Source organism: Macrotis lagotis, chromosome 6 (genome assembly GCF_037893015.1).
Source record: "Macrotis lagotis isolate mMagLag1 chromosome 6, bilby.v1.9.chrom.fasta, whole genome shotgun sequence".
NCBI classification, from domain to species: Eukaryota; Metazoa; Chordata; class Mammalia; order Peramelemorphia; family Peramelidae; genus Macrotis; species Macrotis lagotis.
Window position 1 is genome coordinate 42921739 of NC_133663.1, and position 26660 is coordinate 42948398.

Here is a 26660-nt window from a genome sequence, read left to right on the forward strand (position 1 = left end):
AGCAAATCCTGCGGGCATCGGTGAGAAAATAAACTCAAGCAGCCATATTTGAACTCTATTTTTCAAGGGGTTCTGCATCACAAAAGGACTGTACATGGGGCTTTAAAAAATAACCAACTGTGATGCTTATCTCTATATATTTCAGGTTATGCATAGAGGTACATTTAATATTTGCAAGTACCTATCACAATGTGCACCCCCCTCAGGCAAGAACCACTGAACATGTTAACATTATTATTATTGAAGAGAGGAGTGCCTTCCTCTAACTTTTTTTCTTCTAGTGGTTGTGATGTTTGGAAAATACAGTGCTATGGAAAATCTGTCTAAGCAGTGATTTGAAACTCTATACAAACTCAAGAGGTCCCATTTAGAGGGAATGTCCTTCTAAATGCTAAAGCCAGACACCCCTCCCCACTCTACTCCCCATCTTCCTCATATGAGTCAACTCCAAAGATACCTAAAGAAATACTAAGTATGTTTTTAATTGTCAACTTTCATTTTTAATGTGGAAATCCACTTGAGGGAAATGAGATTTTCCAAGTGTCCTCATTTCCTCCTAACAGTCTCAACACCTGCTAAGCCTCATATACATTAAAAAAAGAAAACAATCAAATGATTCATCTACATCTGAGAGAACACTAAAGATTTTAAAATACAGAGCATGGAACAAAATCGACATTTTTTTTCCATGGGTCTCTGAGGCAAGGGAAGTGGGGGAAAGGAGGGAGATGCTGCTATCTTGGAAGCTGAGATCGAAATGTCCACACAAATACATTTGATATCATACCATAATCTTTAAAGAGATGAGAAACAAAGCCAATGAGCCTGGGCTCTATAACATTATTTCAGTCCTATCCCATCTTTTTGCTTCTTCCAATAACAACTTGTTGATGGGAAGCTCTTTGCGAGAGATGCCCCCCCCAAAAAATTGAGAGCATCACATTTAATAAAGTATCTCCAAAAAGTCTTAAAATGACACCCAACCTCCGAAGGGAAAACCAAATTTGCTTTTTTTCTGAAGGGAATTTGTGTTTGTCAGGAAGGGACCCCTGAGTCTTTGTCTGGAGGCCTTGATGTGTGACCAGTAGCCCAGAGGCTGCCCTTCACCCCTGGCCTTATTCTGCCAGGGCTCTGCCCACCCACACGGACACGGCAGGGGGAAGGGTTTCAGAGGAGGCAGAATCAAAAGCTGAGGGACGAGGAGGGGAAAAAAAAGTGCTTTTCAGGGTCTGATGTGTGGGAATCAAATGAGAGGCCTAGCTCAAATCCGGTCGCCAGGCAACCATAGTGATATGCTGAGGGAATATCATTAAAGTTGGGAAGTAAGCAGGCTCTCTGAATGAGTAAACCTGCCCACAGCCCAGGGGATGGAGGGGATGCGCCCCAATTCCACTGGCTCCCCCGCACAAGCTCTGTAAAGAAGAGAAGTGGAGGGGGGCTAAGGGAAATTGGGGGGGAAGAAAAAAATTGGGGAGAGAGAGAGAGAGAGAGAGAGAGAGAGAGAGAGAGAGAGAGAGAGAGAGAGAGAGAGAAGGAGGGAGGGAAAGCAGCTGATTTGTGGAGTTTTCATTTAAAAAAAACTACCAAGACAATGGCTGTCCAGACATGGAGTTGTGGTGAAATATGGTAGATGCCACGGCTGCAGCTGGCTCCCTGACACAAGATTAATAAGGTGCCGTCTCCTAGCCGACCAGAACCTAGTGGGAACTATCCAGCATTCGGAGCTTGAATTGTGGGTAACAGCCTTCCTGCAAGCTGGCCTAGTTTATGGCTCTGTTTTTTCCAGCTCTCCCAAAGTGCAGCGAACATCTGTGACTCTAATGAGGTCATCATCGAGGGTGTCCAGAGAGCTGGGCCCTGAGAACCAACCTCGGCTGCCTTGGCCGGGACAGAGAGGATGAGGGCTGTCGGGAAGCTGGCCTGGCACTGGGAAAGAAGGGAAGGAAGCTCGGCAAGAACTTGGCTTTTTGTTTGTTGTTCTGTGAGAAAGAACAAGCAAGAGAGAAAGCAAAAAGAAAAGTAAGAGAGAAAAGAGGGAAAAAAAGAGAGAATGGAGAGGAGGATGGAGAAAGAGGAGAGAGACAGAGAGAAAGAGACAGAGAGACAGAGAAAGAGACAGAGAGAGAGACAGAGAGGCAGAGAGAAACAGAGACAGACAGAGAGAGACAGACAGAGAGGCAAAGAGAAACAGACAGAGACAAAGATGAGAGAAAGAGTAAAAGACAAATAGGGTGAAAAATAGAAGAGGTAGAGAGAGAGGAGAGAAAAGAATATGAGAGAAATAGGATGAGAAAGATCAAAGAGAAAAAGAATTAATAAAGAAGTAAGATGAGAGAGGATAGAAAAGAATAAGAGAGAGGATAGAATGAGAGATAGAAGAGAAAAATTAAGAGAGAAGTAGGGTGAGTGGGGCAGAAAAGAAAAGAATAAGAGAGGTAGGGAGAGAGAGAGAGAGAGAGAGAGAGAGAGAGAGAGAGAGAGAGAGAGAGAGAGAAGAGAGAGAAATGAAGAAGAGAGGTAGAGTGAAAAAGAGACAGAGAAGAGAAAAGAAGAGAGAGATTAGAGATGAAAGACAGGGAGAGGTAAGGATTGAGATAGAGAATAGAGAAAGGAAGGTAAAAGAGAGTAGGGTGAGAGAGACAGAAAGAAGAGAAGGGGAGGGAGGGAAGGAAGAAAAGGAAGAATGTGTTCAGCAATAATAGCATACCAGGAAACCTAGTTATGATACAGTTTAGGAAGCCTAGATAAATAGATTAATGCCATGTGGATGAACATTATCATTGACAGGAACAAGCAAAGATTATTGAGGCTTTCCTTCTTGAAAAGTTGGATGAAATTGAATTGCCAAACCCTGAATACTACACATTTTGGTGGAAAAGACTCTGAAACAGGCCTATAGGATGACGTCTAGCATGGCCGGGCCCAAGAACAAGCTCTGAGCAAGTATCCACATCGTTGATGGGGGAATCTGAAAAGCTATGTGACAGGGTGTACTGTTTGCAAGTGACATGATTATGGACGCTTTGGAAAACAAGTCAAGTTTACCCACAATATTCCTTTTCTCACACTGCCATAGCAGACAAGCCTGGCATCCCAGTCTGATGAAATGAGAATAGTCAAGTTTAAAAAGAACACACTTTAGATCTCCATGTCCTCCATCCTTTCCTTCCCTACTCCCCAAGGATCTTCCCAATGGTCCATAGTCATTGAAGGCATGGAAATGACCCTTTTCTTGTCTTCTTTTCTCTTTTGCCTATCTGCACAGCACCAATGCATATAATGTAGGAGAGAACTATTCTCTTTTGTAGCTTGGTTGTCGAGATCAGCTAAAGAGAGGGACGAGTCTAAGAATTAATCTACTTTAATCATTTCTAGGGGATTTCTTGGTCACCTATTCCTTCATTTAAAAAGCATTTTAAGTATCTTTTGACTAGATGCTGGAAGTAGAAAGACAAAGGTGCAGCTGTCCTTACCTTGGAGAAGCTTGCATTTTATTGTTTCATTTAGCAACACTTGAACAGAAGTATTGCCTGTGCATTGATGAAGATGAAGACTAATGTTTAAAAAAATCAGGACCAAAAAAAGGGAGGAGGGAAAGATGACAGACTGAAACTACAGCATAACTAGAGCATCCTTTAGCTTCTTCCAGGAAAGCATCATCAAACTGCAGGGAAAGCTCATATTTTACAGCACATAAAGATTTGCAAAATACTTAATTTATATTATCCTATTGGTGTCTCACAAAAACCTTGAGTTAAATATTACTTGCCTGTTACATATAAGGCAATTGAGACTCATAGAGGTTAAAGGACTTTTCCAGGACAGGATCATGCAGCTATGATGTGTCTAAAGAAAGAATTTTCCTTACTGAAAAATTAACCCTAAACTTTTTATTATTATTATTATTATTCTAACTAGGAGCCAGAAGGAATTATTTAGAATTGAGCACATTGCCCTGTATACTGCATTACTTTTCTTACTAGAGGTTAATGTGTTATACTTGGAAACTGGAAAGTTTGGGTATGAATACTGATTCCAACTCTTACTATTTACTGGACCCAAAGACAAGTCTTGTTGGTTTTTTGAGACTCATTTCATTCATCTGTCCTGTGGGAACAGTAATTACCTGGTGATTTCTGTGTACAAAGGAAAATGATGATCAGGGAAATTAAGATTAGAGAGCTATTTAGAACCAGAATAAGGGCAAGGAGGTAGATTTCTTGCTACTCACTCTGGTGAGCAGCAAATATTGATCTTATCATATATAATATACATATGCACATCAAATCATATATATATATATATATATATATATATAGATCAAATTACTATCATAGCTATACTAAACTAAGAGATGAAAGTGTGTATGCGATAGGTGCTCATTACAAGTTGGTTCTACTACTCAAACCCTGCTCAAGATTCCCAATAGCCCCTTCCAGCATCTTCCACTCATCAAATGCTTACCATACATCACATTGGAATGCTTTTTTCATTGTCCACATACAACATAAAATGACAGATTTTTGAGCATGGGGATTGTTTGACTTTCTGTTTTTGTATTCTAGGAACCTTACCAGACAGTCAGTCAACAAACATTTATGCAGTGCTTTACTGTATTTCAGTTGCCAGACTGGATGCTGGGGACACTAAAAAAGACCATGAGAGCTCCTCAACAGTGATTCACAGATTCCCAAATACTTTATATATTCTTGATTTTTTTAAGGGATAGGTGCTGGCATACACAATGTGTAGTGTTTTAATTTTCTATATGAATGTGACCCCAACCCCACCATGAGTGGGAAAAGGAGGGAGAAGAGGAAAGGGAGGGAAGAGGGAGAAAAGAGGAATGGAGAGGAGAGAGAGAGAGAAAAGAAAGGAAAGGAGAGAAGAGAAAGGAACAGAGAGGAGAGGAGAAGGGATATTAGAGGACAGAAGAAAGGAGAGGAAAAAAGAAAAGAGAAGGAAAAGTAAGGAAAGAGAAAACAAGTGACAAGAGAAGAGAAAAAGAAGAGGAGGGGAAGAAGGAGAAGAAAAAGGAGGATGAGGAGAAAGAAATAGAGAAGAAAGAAGAGAAGAACAAGAAAGAAGAACAAGAAGAAAAACAGAAGAAAGAAGAAAAAGAAAGAAAAAACAAGAGGAAGCAGCAGCAGCAGCAGCAGCTGAGGTCAGCTTAATAGTAGATGATTTGGTAATAGCTCATCAAGCAAGCAAGTTTAGCCCCAGTGCAGGAGTTTCAGTTCAGTGAGTTAACTGGATCATTTAGGGAAGTTGGGGCTGGAAGATGCAGATTCAGATGTGAAAAATCTAAGCAGCAACAGGATAAATGGCAAGATTGCAAGTGGTTAAAGTGATTCATTTGGAGTGTGGTAGACCTGGCTTCTAAATAGGCATCTGATATTTACTAACAGACCACAGAAGAACTGCAGTGCTGTCTGAGCCCAATACTTCATCTGGAAAGAAGAAAAATGATGGCCCTTTATAGTACCGACTTGAAACATTATCTAAATTTTGGATATGATCATTATTGTCTTTGGTCATGGATGGATGTCTGCCTATTAGTGTTCACTACCCCTGGATCGTTCAGGATCCTGAAATCAAAAATCTAATGTAAGGACTTGGAAGCTCAACTAGTCCAAACTCCTCCTTCTATAGATGTCAGTCAGTCAATAAATATTTATTAAAGACCAGTGCTAGGCACTCTGGGATCCAAAGAAAGGCAAAAGCACACTCTCTGATCTCAAGGAGCTCACATGCTAAATGGGGAAAGAACACAGGAAATAAGTACATACAAAATATAGAGAGGGTAGAAGAAAAGTGTTAGAACTTGTCTGGGGGTGAGGGATGGGGAGGATGTGAAAGTCCTCATATGCAAGGTAGGATTTGAAATGAATGCAGAAGGAAGGCAGAGAGTCTATAAGGCAGTTGAGAAGAGGGAGAGCATTCCAGGTAAGGGAGACAGCGAATGCAAAGACATAGAAATGGGGCAGAGAGGACTAGTTATCAGAAATAGCAACTAGGTCAGTGTACATGGATCATAGAGTGTGTGGTGGGAACAAAGTGTGGGACTGGAAAGGGAAGAAGGGGAAAGGTTATCAAAACATTTGGATGCCAAAGAGGGGCGTCATATTTCATCCTAGAGGTAACAGGGAGTCACTGAAGGTTATTGAAGAATAGGGGTGACATGGAATATTCTGTGGCTTTAGGAAAATCATCCTAACAGCTGGGGGGAGAGTGGACTGCAGGGAATTAAAATTTATACATACATACATGCATATATAGATGGATGGATAGATATAGTCTATTTATTTAAGGAAATGGACTTCATCCTGCATTCAAGCCCAAATGAACCACTTTGTTTCTCATCCTGCCTTTCTTCATCTCAAGGAGATGAGAAAGCCATTTGTCAAATTCAGAATGAATTCTCATTTGTATTATAGTGGTAGATATGTTTGCCCATGCAAGGCCCCACAATAGCTAGAAGAGTATATTGATCTTGGAATCATGAGAACCAGAATTCAAGCAAACCCCACCTGTGACCCTTGCTAGCTATGTTACTAAAGTCAAGGGACTTAAATCTCTCTAAAACTTCTTAAGAACCTTCTAAGGACTTCCTATGACTTAGAGTCATACTGTGTTATAGGCAGATTGGTATTTCCCAAAGTGAAAGTCCCCATTTCAATGAGATAAGACTCCAAGTTGCATTAAGGTGTAATATCTCCAATTCTTGATGGGAATTCTGACTCTCGGCATAGAAGAGAGAATAAGCACAGAGTGAGATAAAAGGGTAAGGAGACTGATACACCTGAATGGCTCAGATTGGTTTAGAATGGAAAGTTATCTATGTGGAAGGAGTGCAGGGGACAGACTTGGTGAGGTAGGAAGGCCTGTTTCAGCTTTGGCACCAGTCAACTTGGGTCTAGGATTTCTTTCTCTTTGTACATAGAGCTTCTATAATAAATCAATTAACAAATACACACACAGGCTCTGATGATACAATGATTTAAGTGAAATAGTCCTTGCCTTCAAGGTACGTGCATTCAATTAGGGGAAAGAGGGGTGGCTAGATGGCACAGTGGATAAAGCACTGGCCCTGGAATCAGGGGTACCTGGGTTCAAATCCAGTCTCAGACACTTAATAATTACCTAGCTGTGTGGCCTTGGGCAAGCCACTTAACCCCATTTGCCTTGCAAAAACCCAATTAGGGGAGAGAACAAAATTTATGAATATATATATCCCATGCTATTCTTGAACCGCCCCCCCCCCCACACACACAGCTGGCATCAGAACTGAGGAAGAATCAGGAAAGAAAGCTGGAATTAGACCAGTCATCTTGCATGTCTGAATTGGATAGACCAGTTGAATTCACTCCTTGTTCCTCCTTATCAGGTAAGGACTGACCATTTGGCAACTAATCAATATGTCTAGGGTTTGAATTTTATTTCATTTTTATAGTTCCATTGTCTAGGAAACCAACTCATGCACCAAGGATATGCTTAAAAAATACTTGTTGGTTTGAATCTTTGGTTAACTTGAGATGGTGTCCTTTGGACACTACTGATTGACCCATGGTATCATTCCTACCAACTCTTGTGTCTCCATGGAGATGAAGGTCAGGCTCTGAATTAAATAGTCCTAGGTGACTAGTAGTATATCCTATCAACTGGAGTTCAGGCCAAATGATGGACATTATTTTTCTATCTGGACCTATGAGTTCATGAGTACAGAAAACTGGTATGGAAACTTCCTCTCTTGATAATCTATCATTAATAATTTGAGAATTTCTGAGGAGCAAACTTAAGTGATTGGTATAGGGTACTTAAGAAGACTTAAATGATTGGTATGGGTCACAGGCAAAACCAAAACCAAGGCATCCTAATTCAAAGACAGCCTCTTCTAATTCTCTTCTTATTCAAATTGCTCTGTCCCCTTAAATATGCTGCTTTGTGAAATACTAACAACTAAATTTGGAGTGAATACAGATATTTTATCTCCATTTTAAAGATAAAAAGACCAGTTCAGAGAGGTTGAGGCACCATAGTGAGGAAGTGTCAGAGGCAGAATTTGACCTCTGGCATTCCTGCCTCTGGACCTGACAAGTAATTCACTATGCCACAGTGACTCAAATGACAAGGGGAGATTTTGGTGCCATCATTTATAATTGAATGTCATATACATATATATTTATACATATATATTTATGCATATATATATATATATATATATATATATATATATATACTCAAATATGCCAGGGAAAAAGATCTAGGAGTTTAATTAGTGTGTTAAAAAGTCAATTGGAGCTTTATTTAGAAGAATCATAGTGTCCAGAACTAGGAAGATGAGAGACTCCCTCTACCCTTTGAATAGGGTGCATCTTTTAGGAAGGACATAAATAAGTTAAAGCATGTCCAGAGGAAAGTGAGCAGCATGGTAAAGGACTTCAGTTCATGCCACAGGTAACGTTTTTTGAAGGAACTGTAAATATTTATTCCAAAAAAGAGAGATTTAATAGAAATATGATAGCTACCTTCAAATTTCTGAAGAAACTATCTTTTTGTTGATTTTTTTTCCCAAGGCAATTGCCCAAGATCACACAGCTAGGTGATTATTAAGTGTCAGAGGTTGAATTTGAACTCATGTCCTCCTGACTCTAGGACTAGCCCTCTATCCATTGCACCCGTTTAGCCGCCCAGAAGACCCTTTATCTTGAAGATTATTAGTCCAAGTTGAAAAAAGAGGAAAATTTCAACTTGAGGTCAGAAAATTCTTCCTAACACTGGGAGCTGTCCAAAAGTGCAACAGACTGCCTGGTGACTGCTCCTTCCCTTTAGGTCATCAAGCAGAGGATAGTTGAATGCTGGGTTTATTGATGAAATGATCTCTCTTCTCAAAGAGCTTTTATTTTGCTGGGGGAAGATAACAAATACATAAATGAGAAGTTATAAGGACAATAAGCAATTAAATTATTAAGTGGTTAATATAAGATAATTTTGGAAGATGGATGGGAGGATGCTAGAAGTTGGAGGTCCCAACCAAAGAATTCCTCACCAGGCAATCAGAAACAAATCATTTTGTTCTTAGACAGTCTCAAGAAATAATTCTTAGGCTAATTCCAGGGTGATGATCCACCTTTTTTTCACTCCATAAGAACCACTAGATTTTACAATGAATATGAGAAACCTTTATGGAGGCTGCAAGACATGAAAAAAAAGAACTAGAGTAACCCTTTTTGTGACCCTTGATGATCAAAAAAACCCAAATGGGCTTACCCTAAGGTTATACATCAAAGAGTCAAAGCTAAGAGGTACCTTAGAGGGCATCTGGTCTAATCTGATAAGATTTACAGAACACAGATCCAAGTGACTGTCTTCCAGTAACTTAGTTGAAAAACTGAAGAGCTAGGACCAAATCTGGTTTCAAATCTAATATTTAGCCCACTACACCATGCTTATCAGAACATCACAACTGCAATCTAATAAGAAATAAATAATAGTTTTCTTTAATGGATTAAGTGCTGTTTTTATTCAAATGGATCTCAATGATCTCATCTTTTAATAACCATTATATTTTTATTTACATTTTTATCTACCACTTATTGGAACCCAGATAATTTTTCTCCCAATCTGACAATATTTCTACTAGTTTATGCAACTTGGAGGAGTGTAAAAAGGAGAAACAGTGTGACAAAATGGATAAAGGGATAAACTGGGTTCAGGTCCTAACACTGCCACCTAATATGAATGTCATCATGACTGTTGAAATCAACAGCCAGAAATCTCTCTAAGATTACAAACAAATTGTTAATCTCCTCTCATGGAGGAATTTCTCATAATGAGAAATCCTCATACTAATGAAATAACAGGTTTGGAGCACCCTTTGTCTCCACTCACACACACATATACATACAATACTTTTAATTTTTGGCCCTCTCACAGCCCCTAACTAGCTCTCTAGGTACCTCTCTTAAAGTAAACCCAAAAAGGGAAACTGTGTGTTTAGTGGAAAGTGAACCAGGTCTGGAAAGAGAAAATCTAAGTTCAACTCCCAGCTTTGATATTATCTTTAGGACCTTGGACAAGACACTTCATTTCTCTGGGTTATCAGTTTCCTCATCTGGCAAATAGAAGCATCAGATTAGATGACCACTGAGGTCCCTTCCAGCCCTGGAACTAAAATCTGACCCAGTCAGATGCAAGATGATGATTCATGCAAATGGGAGCCAGGAAGAAGTCTTATGAGCTCATCGTGTTTTTGTTGGAAGCAGAATTGAGGTTAACTTTCAATGTTCTTGAACTGAGGGAATATTGTATAGCATATTGTATACATGCCCACAAAGTACATATGTGTAATGGATCTCTCTCTCCCTCCCTCCCTCTCGCCCCCTCTCTTTATATATATATATATATATATATATATATATATATATATATATACATATATATATGTATATATATATGTATATGTATATATATGTAGAAATACACAAGCTTATTTACATGTATATATCCAAATGTGTGTGTGTGTGTGTGTGTGTGTGTGTAAAATTACACTGAATTTAGAAGAAATAGCAACATCAAAGAGAGAGGACTAAAAATGTCATGATAAAGACCAGTGGTGTCTATATTAAGGATCTCTCGGTGGACTTCAGGTCAAGCACATTTCAAATCCTGATGGTTCCTAAAAACTGGGAGCAGCCCCTGATTTTCTATCAGTTGGAAGGGTGGATAAATGGTATGGAACTCAAATATTGGTGTGAGAATATTTTTCATAATGCATTAGTTATGTCTTCCAAGGTGTTTTTCATGGCTATAATTTCATCTCCTAGAGTAAGTTAGTTTTGAGCCAGAATCCTGATACTTTGATTTGTTGTTACCCAGATAGGACGAATGAGGAGGCTGTGCAATTTTTACTCTTTGAAGTTATGATAAGTACTTAATAGGTATGGGAGACCAAGGTAGAAAGAAACATTATCTATTGGAGTCAGAGAAAAAATGGAATAAGGTATGAAATGTGTCTCTTAAAAACATATTATCTCTTGTTTCTAATATTCAGCAGAGTTTTGGTGACTCCTCTCTCTTCAGAATTGGATCATTTTTAAAAATATTCTAAAACTTTCTTGTACTTTAGGGATTAAATTCAGTCATCTACCCTGGATATCTTCCTGCTATTCAAACTGCCACTGTACCTTTTGGACCACCAGATTCCTTAACACGATGCCTTAGGAATTAATTCACTCAACTTTGAAACTCTTACCCTGGGGTCAAACTATCTTCATCAGTGAGTGAGTGTAAATTCATAGAGGCTACTCTATTCTGTCAGCCCCAGAAGCAGCCAGGCTTCACATATCCCATCCAGCTGGTCAACACTGTCATCTTGTCATCAGTCATGTCAATCTATGCACAGATGCCCACTCCTCTTCTTCCCTCTCTTATTCTAGAACCTATAACCAAATCAATACTACATTGCATCTGGAATGGGTTTGCCAATCAGTGGCCTTTTAGTCTCCATTCATCGTCCCTATGACTTCTCAGATCAAAACATCCTTTCCTGATCAACACTTCCTCATTTGCTTTGTCTTAGTCTATTTGTTTGCAAGATACTTGAGGCTAGACAATGTCTTGCTTTTTTTAAAAATTTTATTTTTTGCAAGGCAAAAGGGGTTAAGTGGCTTTCCCAAGGCCACACAGCTAGGTAATTATTAAGTGTCTGAGGCTGGATTTGAACTCAGGTACTCCTGACGCCAGGGCCGGTGCTCTATACATTGTGCCACCTAGCCACCCCACTGTCTCGCTTTTGAATATATATATATATATATATATATATATATATATATATCCCACCATTTGGCAGCGTTCCTGGCAAATAGTTGGTGATTAATAAATGCTTTTCATTAATTCATTCAGATCAGGTATTGTATACCTGTACTACATTCTCTCTCCCATTTCTAATCCTTTTTCACAAAATGTCTCCAATGCCAGGAATGAATTCCCTTAAACTCCCTAACTTCCTTCAAGGTTCAGCTTGTGCCGTTCCTATCTGAAACCTTTCTTGATCCCTTGATTGCTAGTCTTCACTCTCTCATACTTCAATATACCTTTGTATTTCCTTTCCATATACATTACATTTTTTTTGTCAGTGAAAACACTATTTTTCATCAATAGGAAAAAAAATCTTTGTAAGCTCCTTCCCTGAGAATGGATATTTTTTTAAAATTTTTGAAGTTCAAGGCTTGGTAGAGCATTTACTTAAATATGAACTTGTTAGCTTCCTAGATAAACTGAAATAATTTATGTAAAGTGCTTTGCAAACCTTAAAGCACTATCTAAATATTTATTATTATTCTTCCTCTTATTACTACAGTTCTAAAAAATTCAGCAACAAAAATAGGACAAAAAAACTAAAGGTATATGAAAGCCATATCTTCCTTGCTGAGGAAGTAATGCTTTACTTAGAAAATACAAGAGAATCTGTAAAGAAAATGATTGAGACAACTAATAGCTTTGAAAAATAACGAGAACCAAGCAGATCCACCAAATGAGTGGCATTTCAACATATACCACAGTGAGCTTAAACTAGATAATTTACTTGAACATAAAAAAGTCACACCATAAAAAGTTTAGAAGGAAATGACATAGACGCCTTTCATAGTTATGGTTAGAAGTAAAACTTTTGACCAAACAAGTTAGAGACTATCAAAAGAGAAAATGGGTATTTTTAGTATTAGTGGATTTGAAAAGCTTTTATAAAAACACTGCCAATGCATTTAGGAGGAGAAAAGAAATTCTGGACTCAGAAAATAATACTTTGAATCAAATAACTCTAAGGGCCCAATATCCAAGAAATACATAGTGATTCACATAGATATATAAGACCAAGAACCATTCTCTAAAGAACAAATTGTCAATAGATATGAAAAGGAAGAATAACATACTATTAACAATCCAAGAAAGAGTTGTTCAACTAACATAGAAAATTGTCAAAAATGGAAAAATATGGGGCAGCTAGGTGGTACAGTGGATGGCCTTGGAGTCAGGAGGACCTGAGTTCAAATCCAATCTCAGACACTTTGAGATTACCTAGTTGTGTGACCTGGGGCAATTCACTTTAACCCCATCGCCTTACAAACCCCCCCAAAAAAAGGAAAAATATGGGGAGTAATTGGTCTTAGAACACTATAGAAAAACACAATACATTATTAGAGCACTATAGGAAGATATTTAAAAATTATTGGTGGAGCTGAGTAGATACATCTATGCAAACACATGTATATCTACATAGATGTCTCTATATTTTCATATGTATATACAAACACTAAATACATATATTAATATGGGTTAAATATATAATACTTATATGTGCACACATATAGCACACATGCATTTCATATACATATGTGTGATACACATATATTTACACACACACACACACACATATATATATATATATGCTAAAATGATCATATTCTTTGATACCATTGATAGGCATATATATTCTAAGTAGTGTTTTCTATTTAGTAGCAGCAAAGAACACAAAGACTCCATAACTTGGAGAATGACTGGACAAACTATGGCCCTTAAAAGTAATTGGACATTAATGTGCCAGAGAAATTATTCATAGGTTGAAGACAAAGAAACATGAAAAAACTTCAGTGAACTGATGTGTGAAATAAGCAGAACCAAGAAAGTTACAAAGAATGATAACTATATAAATAGAAAGAAAAAAATCCAGATGCTGACCATTATGTATTTATGACTATGCCTGGGCTTTGTCACAGAAAAGAGTTGGAAAAATATACATCCCTCTCTCTCTCTCTCTCTCTCTCTCTCTCTCTCTCCTTTTTGCAGAGCTGAGTGAGTAAAAATGTGAAAGATTTTATATATATATATATATATATATATACATATATAAAATCAAAAAAGGCAAATGCATTGATTGTTTTTGAGCATTTGTGGTTTTTTATTTTGTTTCCTTTTAAAATCTTTGTTACAAAGATTGCATCTCAGAACACAGAAAAAGAGGGTATTAGAAAAACAAAAAATCAGTAGAATGAGATTTTAAAATAAAATAATTTTAAAATTCTTTTTAAAAGAATTGATGAATGGTGTACTAGAATGAACTCTGAATTTGCAATAGAGAATCTAGATTCAAATTTTGATCTGTTATTTACTACTCATGGCACTTTAGACAAACGTTTCAACCTGATTGGGCTTTTGTTTCTTAATCTGTAAAATGAAGGGTTTCATTGGATGATTGCTATAGGCTCTTCTCAGTTTAAATCTCTTGCTAAATCCAGATGAGTAAATGTTGATCTTTCTTGATATAATGGAATTAAGAGATGATTACACTGAAATGAGATTCAAAATGAATTGTTGGGCAGCTTGATGTAAGTTGGGTAGTTTGGTAGCTCAGTTGATAGAGTACTGGGCATGGATTCAGGAAGACCTGAGTTCAAATGTCATCTCAGATGTGTAACCCTGAGCAAATTACTTAAACCTGTTTGCCTTAATGTCTATATCTGTAAAATAAGCTGGAGAAGGAAATGGCAAGCCAATTCAGTATCTTTGTCAAAAAAAACCTCAAATGGGGTCACAAAGAAGAAGACATGATGGAAAAATGACTGGACAAATTGCAATATTTTCTGAAATTAAGAACGAAAAGCATCTTACCTTATTCAAAAGTAAATAAGTCAAAAAATTCGATATGTAGTTTTTACAAATGATATGATATATACAATATATTTTTCATACTTTAAACCACTATATAAATACATATTGCCAACTGAAGGATCTATATAAAAGTATTTAACTAGGATAGGATTCTTTTTTTAAATAGAAGACATAAATAGTTGAGGGAGGGGAAAAAAAGACAGTTTTACCATGAATATTATTGCACTGTAAGTAATATAGTCTCTCATAGTTTCTTATTGTATTATGCAGTGGAGGATCATAAGACATGAGGATGGCAGTTGACTAGGAGGAATAAATCTTCTCTCTATCTATGGTGTCACCCTGCTGCAAAGTTTCCTTATAATTAAGCTAGTTGCAGCTATAAATTTGATTCATACCCTTGAAATTGCTGTTTTCACAAAGTGATTTTTTTAACTAAAACATTGAATTTAATCTATTTCACAAAATATTTGTCTTTTATGTCCTGTATTGATCTTTTAATTTTAAATGCTTTACTTGAAAGAACATTTATTAATATAAACAGAACTTTTAAAAAAAACTATTGCATTTCTTTTTAATTTTTATTTATTTAAGGCAATGTGGTTAAGTGACTTTCCCAAGGTCACACAGCTAGGCAGTTATTAAGTGTCTGAGGTCAGATTTAAACTCAGGTCCTCTTGACTCCAGGGTCAGTGCTCTATCCACTGCACCACCTAGCTGCCCCAAGACTATTGCATTTCAAATACATTTCAATGCATAGAGTTGTAGCACTGTAACATTCCTCCAAGTTCTATCCTAACAGAAACCCTTTGGCTATTCATTGTCATTTACTTTTCTTCAGATAAGCAAAGTATGTTCATCCTGAATTTTTCTAGTTTTTTAGAGTTTTGCATTAAGAAGTTCTTTTCAGATCTCTTTTTATTCCTAATTCCTGTCAGGCTTAATTTTGTTATAGAATTTCATCAAATTAATGTTCCACAATTTATTTAACTGTTCACCTATTGGGGACAATCAGTTCTTTTACTTGCTTGAATTTTATAATTGTGAACAATGCTACTATGAAATATTTTGACATTTATCTGGGGTGGGGGGTGATATATCTGAACAAATTTGCCATCCATTATCTTGTATTTAATAAGCAAACTAACATATGATCAAGAAATAATGGTGATGTGGATTTGATTACTTGTGAATTCCCATAACAAGCAAAGGAGAGCAGAAGAGTTTTACATGTGCAGCAGTAGGGAGGAAGATGGTTCAGGCAAAGAAATATGTTGTTGAAGACAGGAAACAGTTTAGTTTGGAGGTATAAAGCAGTAGAAAGGGCAGAAGATGGGCAATGAGAAGAAGCTAAGTGTGGGCACCACTAATTAGGGTAGCCCATCCTAAGGCAAGAGATCTGAAGATGAATGGCAGAATCTCTGGGGGTCCAATTTAGAGAATGACATGACAACAACAAATGGAATATCCAGGGGCAGCTAGGTGGTGGAGTGGATAGAGCACCAGCCCCAGAGTCAGGAGGACCTGAGTTCAAATCCAGCCCCAGACACTTGATAATTACCTAGCTATGTGACCTTGGACAACTCATTTAACCCTACTACCTTACCAAAAACAAACAAAGAAACAAATGTAATGTCCCAAGTAAACAAGCTTAGCTAAATCTGGAACCAGTCCATTTAGAGTATTTAGCAGCACCATCAACATGGCAGATGACTACTGGTCAATCTGGGATTGTGTAGACATAGGATAGCATATAGTCTCAATCTCAAAAGGAACTGTGACCATAGAGAGGCAATTCCCCTCTGTAGGTAGTTCATTGAACACAGGAGTGCCAGTTAAAGAAGATTCAGAGGAAGTCATAGGGTGGGGTTGACCAATCATAGAATGACACCTGTAGAAAAATAGTGTATGCAAATGTAGGGAAACCCATTGTCACACTAGAAACCTTGCTGTTTACCTTAATATCTAATCACTGCAGCCCTAATCGCAAATAAGACCTCAGCTTCCACTTGTCCCATTGATCACTTTTAGAATTAAAATTTTACACATTTCAATGTCAGATGCCATTAAGCAATTTCTGAGTCTTTAGCCCCGTGATCACATATGTTCCTTGTATGATGTGAATTATACCTACATCCTCTCCTGTATCAAGGTAGGGATTTCTTCCTTGATTCTTATTGGACTCTAGACATTTACTAGCTGTGTGACCCCAGAAAAGTCAATTGACCTTTCTGAGCTTCAGTTTCCTGATCTGCAAAATGACTGAGTTGTATTCAGTTGCCTCTAAGATCCCTCATTGCTTTTATGAGATTTTAAATCCTGGAAACTAAAAAGTTATCAGTCAGCACCATGGTTCCTTCTCAAGTTCTTTGTCTCAGAAGACAGTGTTAACAACTGATGTAAACTTTTTTGAATAATGTGGCAGTTGAGTCTTTCAGAATAATAATTGGACTTTTTTTCGAGTTCAATTAGTCATTGCAAAATGTTGATGAATATTGCTTCCAAACATAAAAAGGTTGATTAAAAACATACCCTAGTTACTAAAAGCCCTGCCATCATAAATAACCAAAGTGCTTAAGCTAGTGAATGACACTGTCATTGAAATCCTACCCCCAAACCAGAAATTATTTCCATATTCCAATTCTTTTTCATCAATCAACCAATCAAAAAGTGTTTAGTAATCTCCTTCTATGTGCTAGACACTGTGATAGGTAATAGGGGAAAGTACAATGAGTGAACACAATTCCTGTGTGCAAGGAGAAGCTTACATTCCAACGGGGAGACAACCAGTGTATACATGAGCTAATATATGGAGCAACTATAAGTTTGTAGAGTAACTAATAGTTATCCTTTGATAGCAGGAAAGTGATATCATGAAGATAAAGAGAATATAAGATAAAAAGAATAAATGCAAACATACAAAGAGTTTGGAAGGGAGGGCACTAATCATTGAGAGAATCAAAAAAGGTTTCATGTAAAAGATGGTATTTGAGCTTCATGAGAATGAAACAGAAAGATTCTATGAGGAACAGTGAAAGGAGAGTGAATTCCAGGATTGGGAAATTGCTAGTCCAAAGGAACACCGACAGGACATAGAATGTTGTGTGAAGAGTAAGAAAAAGGAAGTTTGACTAGATTGCAAAATGTGGGAGAAGAGGTGATGTAGAATCAGGTTTGAAATATAGCTTGGGGAAATTTAAGAGGATTTACACACACTGTTAGTTGAATCAGATTGAATTGAACTATGCTGAATAAAAATTGAACTTTATCTAAAGAATAAATATTTTAGCAACAGGTCAAAGAGAGATTTCTATTTTCTCATAGTTGACATAAGATGGAGATGTGAAGTCAACAAAAACAATGACATCTTGTTGGTTTTGGGATTACTTTCTGGTTTTGCATTTGCAAATGAGGAAATGAAATTTGTGGTAGACATTTACAACCATCTTTAGTTCAGCAGTGAAATATAATATGAGGTTTTTGAATTTTGCTAAGGGCATAGCACTGAGAGTATTTTAAAATGTTTATTAATGGACAGACTATTGAGAGATCATGGAAAATTTTTACAAAATCAAGCGCAAAATGGGCAATTCTTTTGTATAGAAACAGCAGCCCTCTCTTCTTGATTAGTCTTATGTCCTTGATAACTACTATCCAAATACAGTGAGATCATTATGCATTTGATTTTTAGATGGCAGTTAGGAGGCGAAGTGGAAAGAGTGCCAGACCTGGAGTCAAAAAGACCTGAATTCTAAATGTGACCTCAGACGCTTGCTTGCTGTGTCATCCTGGGAAAGTCACTTAATCCCATATGCCTTAGTTTCTTCATTTATAAAAATGAGCTAGAGAAAGAAATGGCAAACCACTCTAGTATCTTTACCAAGAAAACCCCAAAGGGATAACAAAGAATCAAACACAACTGCAAGATGATGTTTTTAATATTGTCTATCATATTATAGGACATTTGAATAAATTAATTTAAATTATTTAAATTCATCTAATGTAGCAAAAAGAAATGGACTGATCTTCCATTGAATCTATGAATATACTTTAACTTTCAGGATATAATGATTTTATATCATCCATGTGAAAAAAGGTGTCAGCAGTATTAAATTTGCAATCAGATTGCTATATATTTGTGTGTGTGTGTGTGTGTGTGTGTGTGTGTGTGTGTGTCTGTGTGTGTATGTGTACATATATTGTCTGGAAAAGTAGCAGAGTGAATGGAATTTTATTTTATGCAATCATTGAGCTCCAGGTTCAAATTCTTCCTCTGATACACTTATCTCTGTGACCATCTATAAGTCATTTACTCTGTCTCAAGTTCTCCTCATCTATAAAATAGGGGTATGCAAGAATGTAGTAGTGACTTCACAGTGTCGTTTTCAGGGTCAAATGAGACAACACATGTAAAGGGTTCTACATGGAACAAAACACTATCTAAAACAAAATTATTATGACATTGTTGTACGGGTACCACTCCGCATGAAATGAAAATCAACTTTCTTAAGATGTGGCACTGTATTCATGCTGTCAAAGAAGGGAAGGAATCCTGTCTCCAGCACATAGATACTTTATTTGAAGTTTCTCTTATTTTCCTGTTGTTGTTGCTGTTTTAACACTAATTGACATAATTTATTTTTTCATTGCGGTCATTTCTGGATATCCAACTCTCCTCCATTCCTCACTAAAAAGTAATAAACCCTCAAATTAAAGGAAAAACAGTTAAACAAAAGCAGTTTCTCTTTGTAATCATGGTTGGCAAAGTATATAATAGTCTGCTCCTGAAGTTCTCATCTCTTTCAAAATGGGGGAAGTATCTTCTTCATTTCTATTGTATTATTCTCTACATCCTTATTAAGTAACCTAGATGGACATATCTGTCTTTTACCATTTAAACCGGGAATTAATCCACCTCCTCTTTCCAAACCAAAGGTTTCTTGATATTGTTAATAGAATACTTTGGCAGTTTGGTGAAACTGAAAGATCCCCTTCTTACAATAATGGTTTTAAAGATATAAATTAAAATATATAGAACCCAAAGGGAAATCAACAATTTTTTTAAAAGATCAATATTTTTTTAAAAGTTCCTTGACCAGTGGAACAGGGGAAGGTGAGGAGGAATGAATGAGCCTTCATTATCATTAGAAATGACTCAGAGAGGAAATAACACACACAGTTAATAGGGTAGAGAAATCTATCCTACCATAGAGAAAAATGAGATGAAAGGGATGGGATAAGGGGAATGGGGGAGGGAAGGGGGGATAGGTGATAGAAGAGAGAGAAGATCATGGGAGAGAGTACTCAGATACAACACACTTCTGAGCAGGAACAGGGTGAAAGGAGAGAGAAAATAGAAAAAAATGACAGTGGGAAGGAATAGGGTGGAGGGAAATACAGTTAGTAATAGCAACTGTGGGAAAAAATATTGAAGCAGCTTCTTTGGTATGATAAAGAAGGAACACTATTGTTCTATTAGAAACCAGGAGGGACGGGATTTCAGGGGAGCCTGGAGGGATTTCCATGAACTGATGCTGAGTGAGATGAGCAGAACCAGAAAAACACTGTACACCCTAACAGCAACATGGGGGGTGATGATCAAACTTATGGACTTGCTCATTCCATTAGTGCAACAACCAGGGACAATTTTGGGCTGTCTGCAAAGGAGAGTGCTATCTGTATCCAGATAAGGAGCTGTGGAGTTTGAACAAAGTTCAAGGACTATTCCTTTTAATTTAGGAAAAAAACAGATATCTTATTGTCTGATCTTGTTACCTCTTAGACTTCTTGTCTCTTCTTTTTTTTTAAATTCATTTTTTTATTCTCATTTTGTACAAATGATTTTTTTACATTAATAAAATATTCTTGTTTACAAGTAAACAAAATACCCCTCCTCCCCCATGAATATAGATAGACTTGCTTGGGCGAAAAAAGTAAAGGGGAGAGAAAAAATTAAAATAAAAAAATAATAGTAATAATTGTAGGTATGGACAGGTGGCGCAATGGACAAAGCACCAGCCCTGGAGCTACGAGCACCCGAGTCCATATCCAGGCTGGTAAACCCAACAATCACTCAGCCATGTGACATGCAAGCCACCCCAACCCTACTGCCCTGCAAAAACCAAAAAATTAAAAATTAAAAAAGACCCAAAATAAAATAAAACAGTAATAATAGTAGGGGTGGCTGGGTGACAGACAGAGCATTGGCCCTTGAGCCAGGAGCACCTGGGTCCAAATCCAGCCCCAGACACCCAAAGATCACCCTGCTATGTGGCCCCAGGCAGGCCACCCAGCCCCACTTGCCCTGCACCCTCCCCCAAATAATAATAACAAAAAATGTGCTTGAGTTTTTGTTCCAACACCAACAACTCTGTCATAGGTGGAACTCATTCTTTATGATAAGTACATCACAAAAGTTATGTTTCCACCGTTGCCATTGCTGATCACAATTCCCTCCTTTCTTATTTCTCCACTACCATGTACTATATTTTCTCTCTCCTTTCACTCTGACTCTGCTGTAGGGTCAATGACTGGCTCAGCATACAGATCCCTGGTCCTGGGGCCAAGAAGCCCTGAACCCCCATACCACCCAGCATCCACCTGGCCCCATGGTCCTGGGCAGGCCTTCCAATCTCAGCCCCTTGCAAGAAGTAAAAAAGAAAATGTGTTATATCTGACCAGTCTCCCCCCCCCCCCCCATGGTCCATCCTCTCCTCCTTTATTCACATCCCACCCCTTCCCCCTGATCCCCCCTCCTTCTTACTCCAGATGTCTATACCCCATTGAGTATATATGCTGTTTCCTCTCCTAGCCATCTCTGATGAGAGCAAAGGTTCCCTCATTCCCCCTTGCCTCCCCCCTTCCATATCATTGCAATAGCTCATTGTAATAAAAAAAAACTTACGTGAAATATCTTGGACTATTCCCCCTCTCCTTTTTCTTTCTCCCATTCCATTTCCCTTTTTTTTCTATTGACTCCATTTTTACACCATATTTTATCTTCAAATTCAGCTTTCTCCTGTGCTTCAACTATAAAAGCTCTCTCTACCTGCTCTATTAACTGAGAAGGTTCATATGAGTATTATTAGTGTCATTTTTCTATGCAGGAATACATGCAGTTCATCCTCATTAAGTCCCTCATATTTCCCCCCTCTCCTCCAATCTTCATGCTTCACCTGAGTCCTGTATCTGAAGATCAAACCTTCCCTTCAGCTCTGGCCATTCCAAAAGGAACCTTTGAAATTCCCCTGGTTCATTGAAAGTCCATCTTTTTCTCTGGAAGAGGACATTCAGCCTTGCTGGGTAGTTCATTCTTGGCTGCATTCTAAGCTCTTTTGCCTTCCGGTATATTGTATTCCAAGCCCTACGAGCTTCCAATGTAGCTGCTGCTAAGTCCTGTGTGATCCTGACTGCAGCTTCACGATATTTGAACTGTGTCCTTCTGGCTGCTTGTAATATTTTCTCTTTGACTTGGGAGTGCTGGAACTTTGCTATAATATTCCTAGGGGTTGGTTTTTTGGGATCTCTTTCTCTGGGGGATCGGTGGATTCTCTCCATTTCTATTTTGCCCTCTGCTTCTAGAATATCAGGGCAATTTTCCTGTAGTAATTCTTTGAAAATGATGTCAAGGCTCTTTTCCTGATCATGACTTTCAGGTATTCCAATAATTTTTAAATTATCTTTCCTAAGTCTGTTTTCCATATCAGTTGTTTTTTCAATGAGATATTTCACATTTTCTTCTAATTTTTCATTTTTTTTTGTTCTGAAGTATTGATTCCTGATTTCTGTTAAATTCATCAATCTCCCTGAATTCTATTCTTTGTCTGAAGGATTTGTTCTCCTCAGAGAGTTTTCTTATCTCTTTTTCCATCTGGCCAATTTTGCTTCTTTAAAGCATTCTTCTCCTCAATAACTTTTTGAACTGTTTTATCCATTTGACCTAAGCTGGTTTTTAGCATGCTATTTTCTTCAGCATTTTTTTGGATTTCCTTGACTAAGCTGCTGACTTCATTTTCATGTTTTTCCTGCATCTCTCTCCTTTCTTTTCCCAGTTTTTCCTTCCAACTCCCTCATTTGATTTTCAAAGTCTTTTTTGAGCTCTATCATAGCCTGAGCCCAATTTCTGTTTTTCTTGGAGTCTTTAAATGCAGGAGTTTGTGCTTCCTCATCTTCAGACTGAGTATTTTGATCCTTCTTGGGCTCATTTGCAAAATATTTCTCAATAGTCTTCCTTTTGTTTCTCTGCTTGCTCATTTTCCCAGCCTGGGCCTGGTTTGGGGGTGCTTCCTGAGCTTTTGGGACACTCCCACAAGGGTCTCAGTGTGTGAGGCTCTGTCCTCCCTCCTGGTCTGTGAATGATCATAAGCACCTCCCTCTGCCAAGGGGCTGAGGTGGGGGGGCCCTGCTGTTCTATGGGGGGCCTAGACTGTGGTCAGGATCTGAATGTGGTCAGAGCCCCAGAGTCCTGTTCCAGGGGCAGAGGACAGAGCTAGGCAGTCTCTCTTCACTCCCCTCCCTCAGCTCAATGGGCTCATGCCCTGGGGGCTCCTGCTTACTGGCTCTGCCTGCTTCTGTTTCCAGGTCTGGGCTGCAGAAAGACCAAGCTGTTCCCTGTGTGCCCTGAGGGCTGGGCTCCACGTGCTCGCTCTGGCAGAGGTCCCCCACTGTTCCCCCACTTTGGGCCGGTGCTCCCCGGGGTGCAGCTCAGGAGACTCCCCTGCTTTTGTGAGCTGAGACTCCCAGCGCCCTGGGGCTGCCTGCGGGAGGCTGAAGTTCTTTCGATCTGGTGGGCCACCCCTCTGGCAGGCCGCCCCTCCGACCCCAGGGAGCAGAGCGTTTCTGCTCTTTTCCAGGTTACCTTGAGTAGGAGAACTGTCTGATTGGGTCCCTTTGTGGGTTCCCTCTCTCGAAAGTTTAGTTAGAGTCCTTAGTTTATGAGTTTTTATCAGAGAGCTCCTAAGACTCGATCCCTTCTTGTCGCCATCTTGGCTCCGCCCCCTTGTCTCTTCTTTAAGGATATGATTTCTCTCTCATCACACCCAATTTGGATCAAGGTACAACATGGAAACAAAGTAAAGACTGACAGATTGCTTTCCATGGTGGTGGGATGGAGGGAGGGAAGTAAGATTGGGGGGAAAATTGTAAAACTCAAATAATATCTTTAATAAAAATAAATTTTTAAAAAGGGTGGCTAGGTGGCACAGTGGATAAAGCACCAGCCTTGGAGTCAGGAGTACCTGGGTTCAAATCCGACCTCAGACACTTAATAATTACCTAGCTGTGCAGCCTTGGGCAAGCTACTTAACCCCATTGCCTTGAAAAATCTAGAAAAATCTAAAAAGAAGGCAACTCATCCCAGAGACAAAGCCATTGGAATCTGAACACAGAATGAAGTACATTTTTTTTCCTCTCTCACTGTTCTTGAGGTTTCTTGTCCTTTTGGTGGGGGAGGGGAGTTATGATTACTCTCATAACAAGATTATTGTAATAATATAAAATAAAAAAGTTCTTTCCTGTCAGGGTAAAATACCTGTTCTGGAATATTGAATAATCAAATCAATTAATAAGCACTGATTTAGTGCTTACTTTTTGCCAATCACTATGTTGCACACTGGGAGTAAAGACAAAAAAATACATCATATGCCCTCAAGAGGTTTGTATTCTAATGGGGGAAGAACTTATATGAATTAGTTTATGCAAGATACTGTGTGGATGAGTGAAGGGTAGGCTGGACAAAGTCATCAGACTCACTCTCTCCTTCTGGAGGCATCTGGGGCCAGTAGTGAGCTATGAGTCAGGATAGCTAGAGACAATCCTGGATATGAGGCAATCAGGATTAAGTGACTTGGCCAAGGTCACAAACCTATTAAGTGTCTAAGGTCACATTTGAACTCAGGTCCTCTTGACTTTAAGGTTGGCTCTCTAGCCACTGTGTCAATTAGCTGTCCTTGACAAGTTTAGACAGATGACACTACCAGCTTTGGTGACCAGGAAAAGACTCCTGAAAGGGTTGGCACTTGATCTGGGTATTAAAGGGAGTCACAAATTCTAGAAGCTGGTAGTTAGGAAGAAGAATATTTCAAGTATGGAGGGAAATGGGAAATGGAGGAATAGTTAATAGATCAGTTTAGCTAAATCATAGAGAAAGAATACAATAGAGAAAGATAATGGAGCAAAAAAAAAAAATGCCTCTTCTACCCCAAAGAGTAACATCAAATGGTTATCTGATCAAAAAGAATTCACAGAACAACTCAAAAAGGACTTTAAAAATCAGGAGAAACTGAGGAAAAACTAAAAAAGAAAATAAGAACAATCCAAGAAAAAAAGACAATTATGAAAAGAACGCAATCAAACTAGAAAAGAAGATGCAGAATTTCAAGGAAGAAAATTACTCTTTAATAATTAGAATTGGGCAAAGGGAAACCAGTGAAGTTATGAGATTAAGAAATAATAAATCAAAATATAAAGAAAAAGGAGAATAGCAGGTGAAATACCTCAGAAAAAAACCAACCAATCTGGCAAACAGATCAAGAAGAGAAAACTTAATAATCAGATTACCTGAAAGCTATGATCAAAAAAAAAAATCTTGATTCCATAATACAAGAAATTATTAAAGAAAATTATCCTGAAATGTTAGAGGGGAAAGTAGAAATAGAAAAATTAATCACATCACCTAAAAGGAATTCTAGAAGGAAAACTGACAGGAATATTATAATCAAATTTCAAAACCCCCTGGTTAAGGAGAAAATATTAAGATGAACAAGGAAAAAAAACAATTCAAATATTGCAAAGCCATAGTCAGAATTATACAATTTAAAGTAGAAGCAGGTATTTAAAAAAATCTGGTGATCTAAGAACACTATATCTCAAAAAGCAAAAGAACTGGGGTTGCAACTGAAAATATTATACCCAGAAAAGTTAAGCATAATCCTGAACAACAAGGAAAATGGATATTCAATGAATTACCAAACTTTCAGAATTTTGTTGCAAAAAGACCCAATCTTACTAGAAAATTTGACATACAAGAATAAAAGCCTTTTAAATTCAGAAAGAGATAAGAGAATTATTTAGGGAGAATATTTCATTAGAGTGTGAGGGGAGGGTATGTAGGTCAATGGAGAGCAGGGTAGAGAAGGATGTGCAAAGCTGAGGAGTGAGAAGGGATCATTACTTTCAAAAAGTGTTATAAAAATGAGAGCTATACACAAGTTAAATATATAGATAACTATGAATATGTATGTGTCTATGTATTTATGTGCATGTATGTGATTATTGTATGTGTGTGCATATATATGTCCATATATATATATATGGATGTATTTATGGATGTTTTTATATGTATGTATATATCCAGGTTTAATTGTAGTTATCCTGGGGAGGGGGGAGGAAAAATAAAATAAAGTGTCCATAGTGGAGAACAGAAGAAAACCTAAAAGGAAGCAAAAAAAAAGATGGACTATTTTGAATGTAGTATTTATTATATAGACTTTCTTGGAAAGTAAATTTATTGCATTATGAACCCTCTTGTATTTTGCTGCACATATGGCAATGATTTTTTTCATATTTTTTTAAGTTTAAAATTTTAAAATACATAAAAAATAAAATATTCTTCATTGCTTAAAAAAGGCCATTGCAAAAATTCAGACTAGAAGTGATGAAAACCTAAACTAGGCTATTTACTGAGTGAGTGGAGAGAATAAATTGTGTGAAAGAGAGCTGTTTTTTAGAAAAAAATTTACAAGATTTGACAACTAATTATATATGTAAGGTAATCAAGAGAGAAGGACTATATACGGGTTATGAATTAAGAATATTAGAAAGATGATGTTGCCCACATTTGCAATAAGAAAGCTAAAAGGGGGAAAGGATAGACTTGGTAAAAAAGATAATAAGGTCTCTTTTGTATACTTTAAGTTTGAGATGTCTATGGGATATTCCAATTCAAAATATCTAGTAGGCAGAAGAGATTATATAGCTAGATTGATTTATGAATC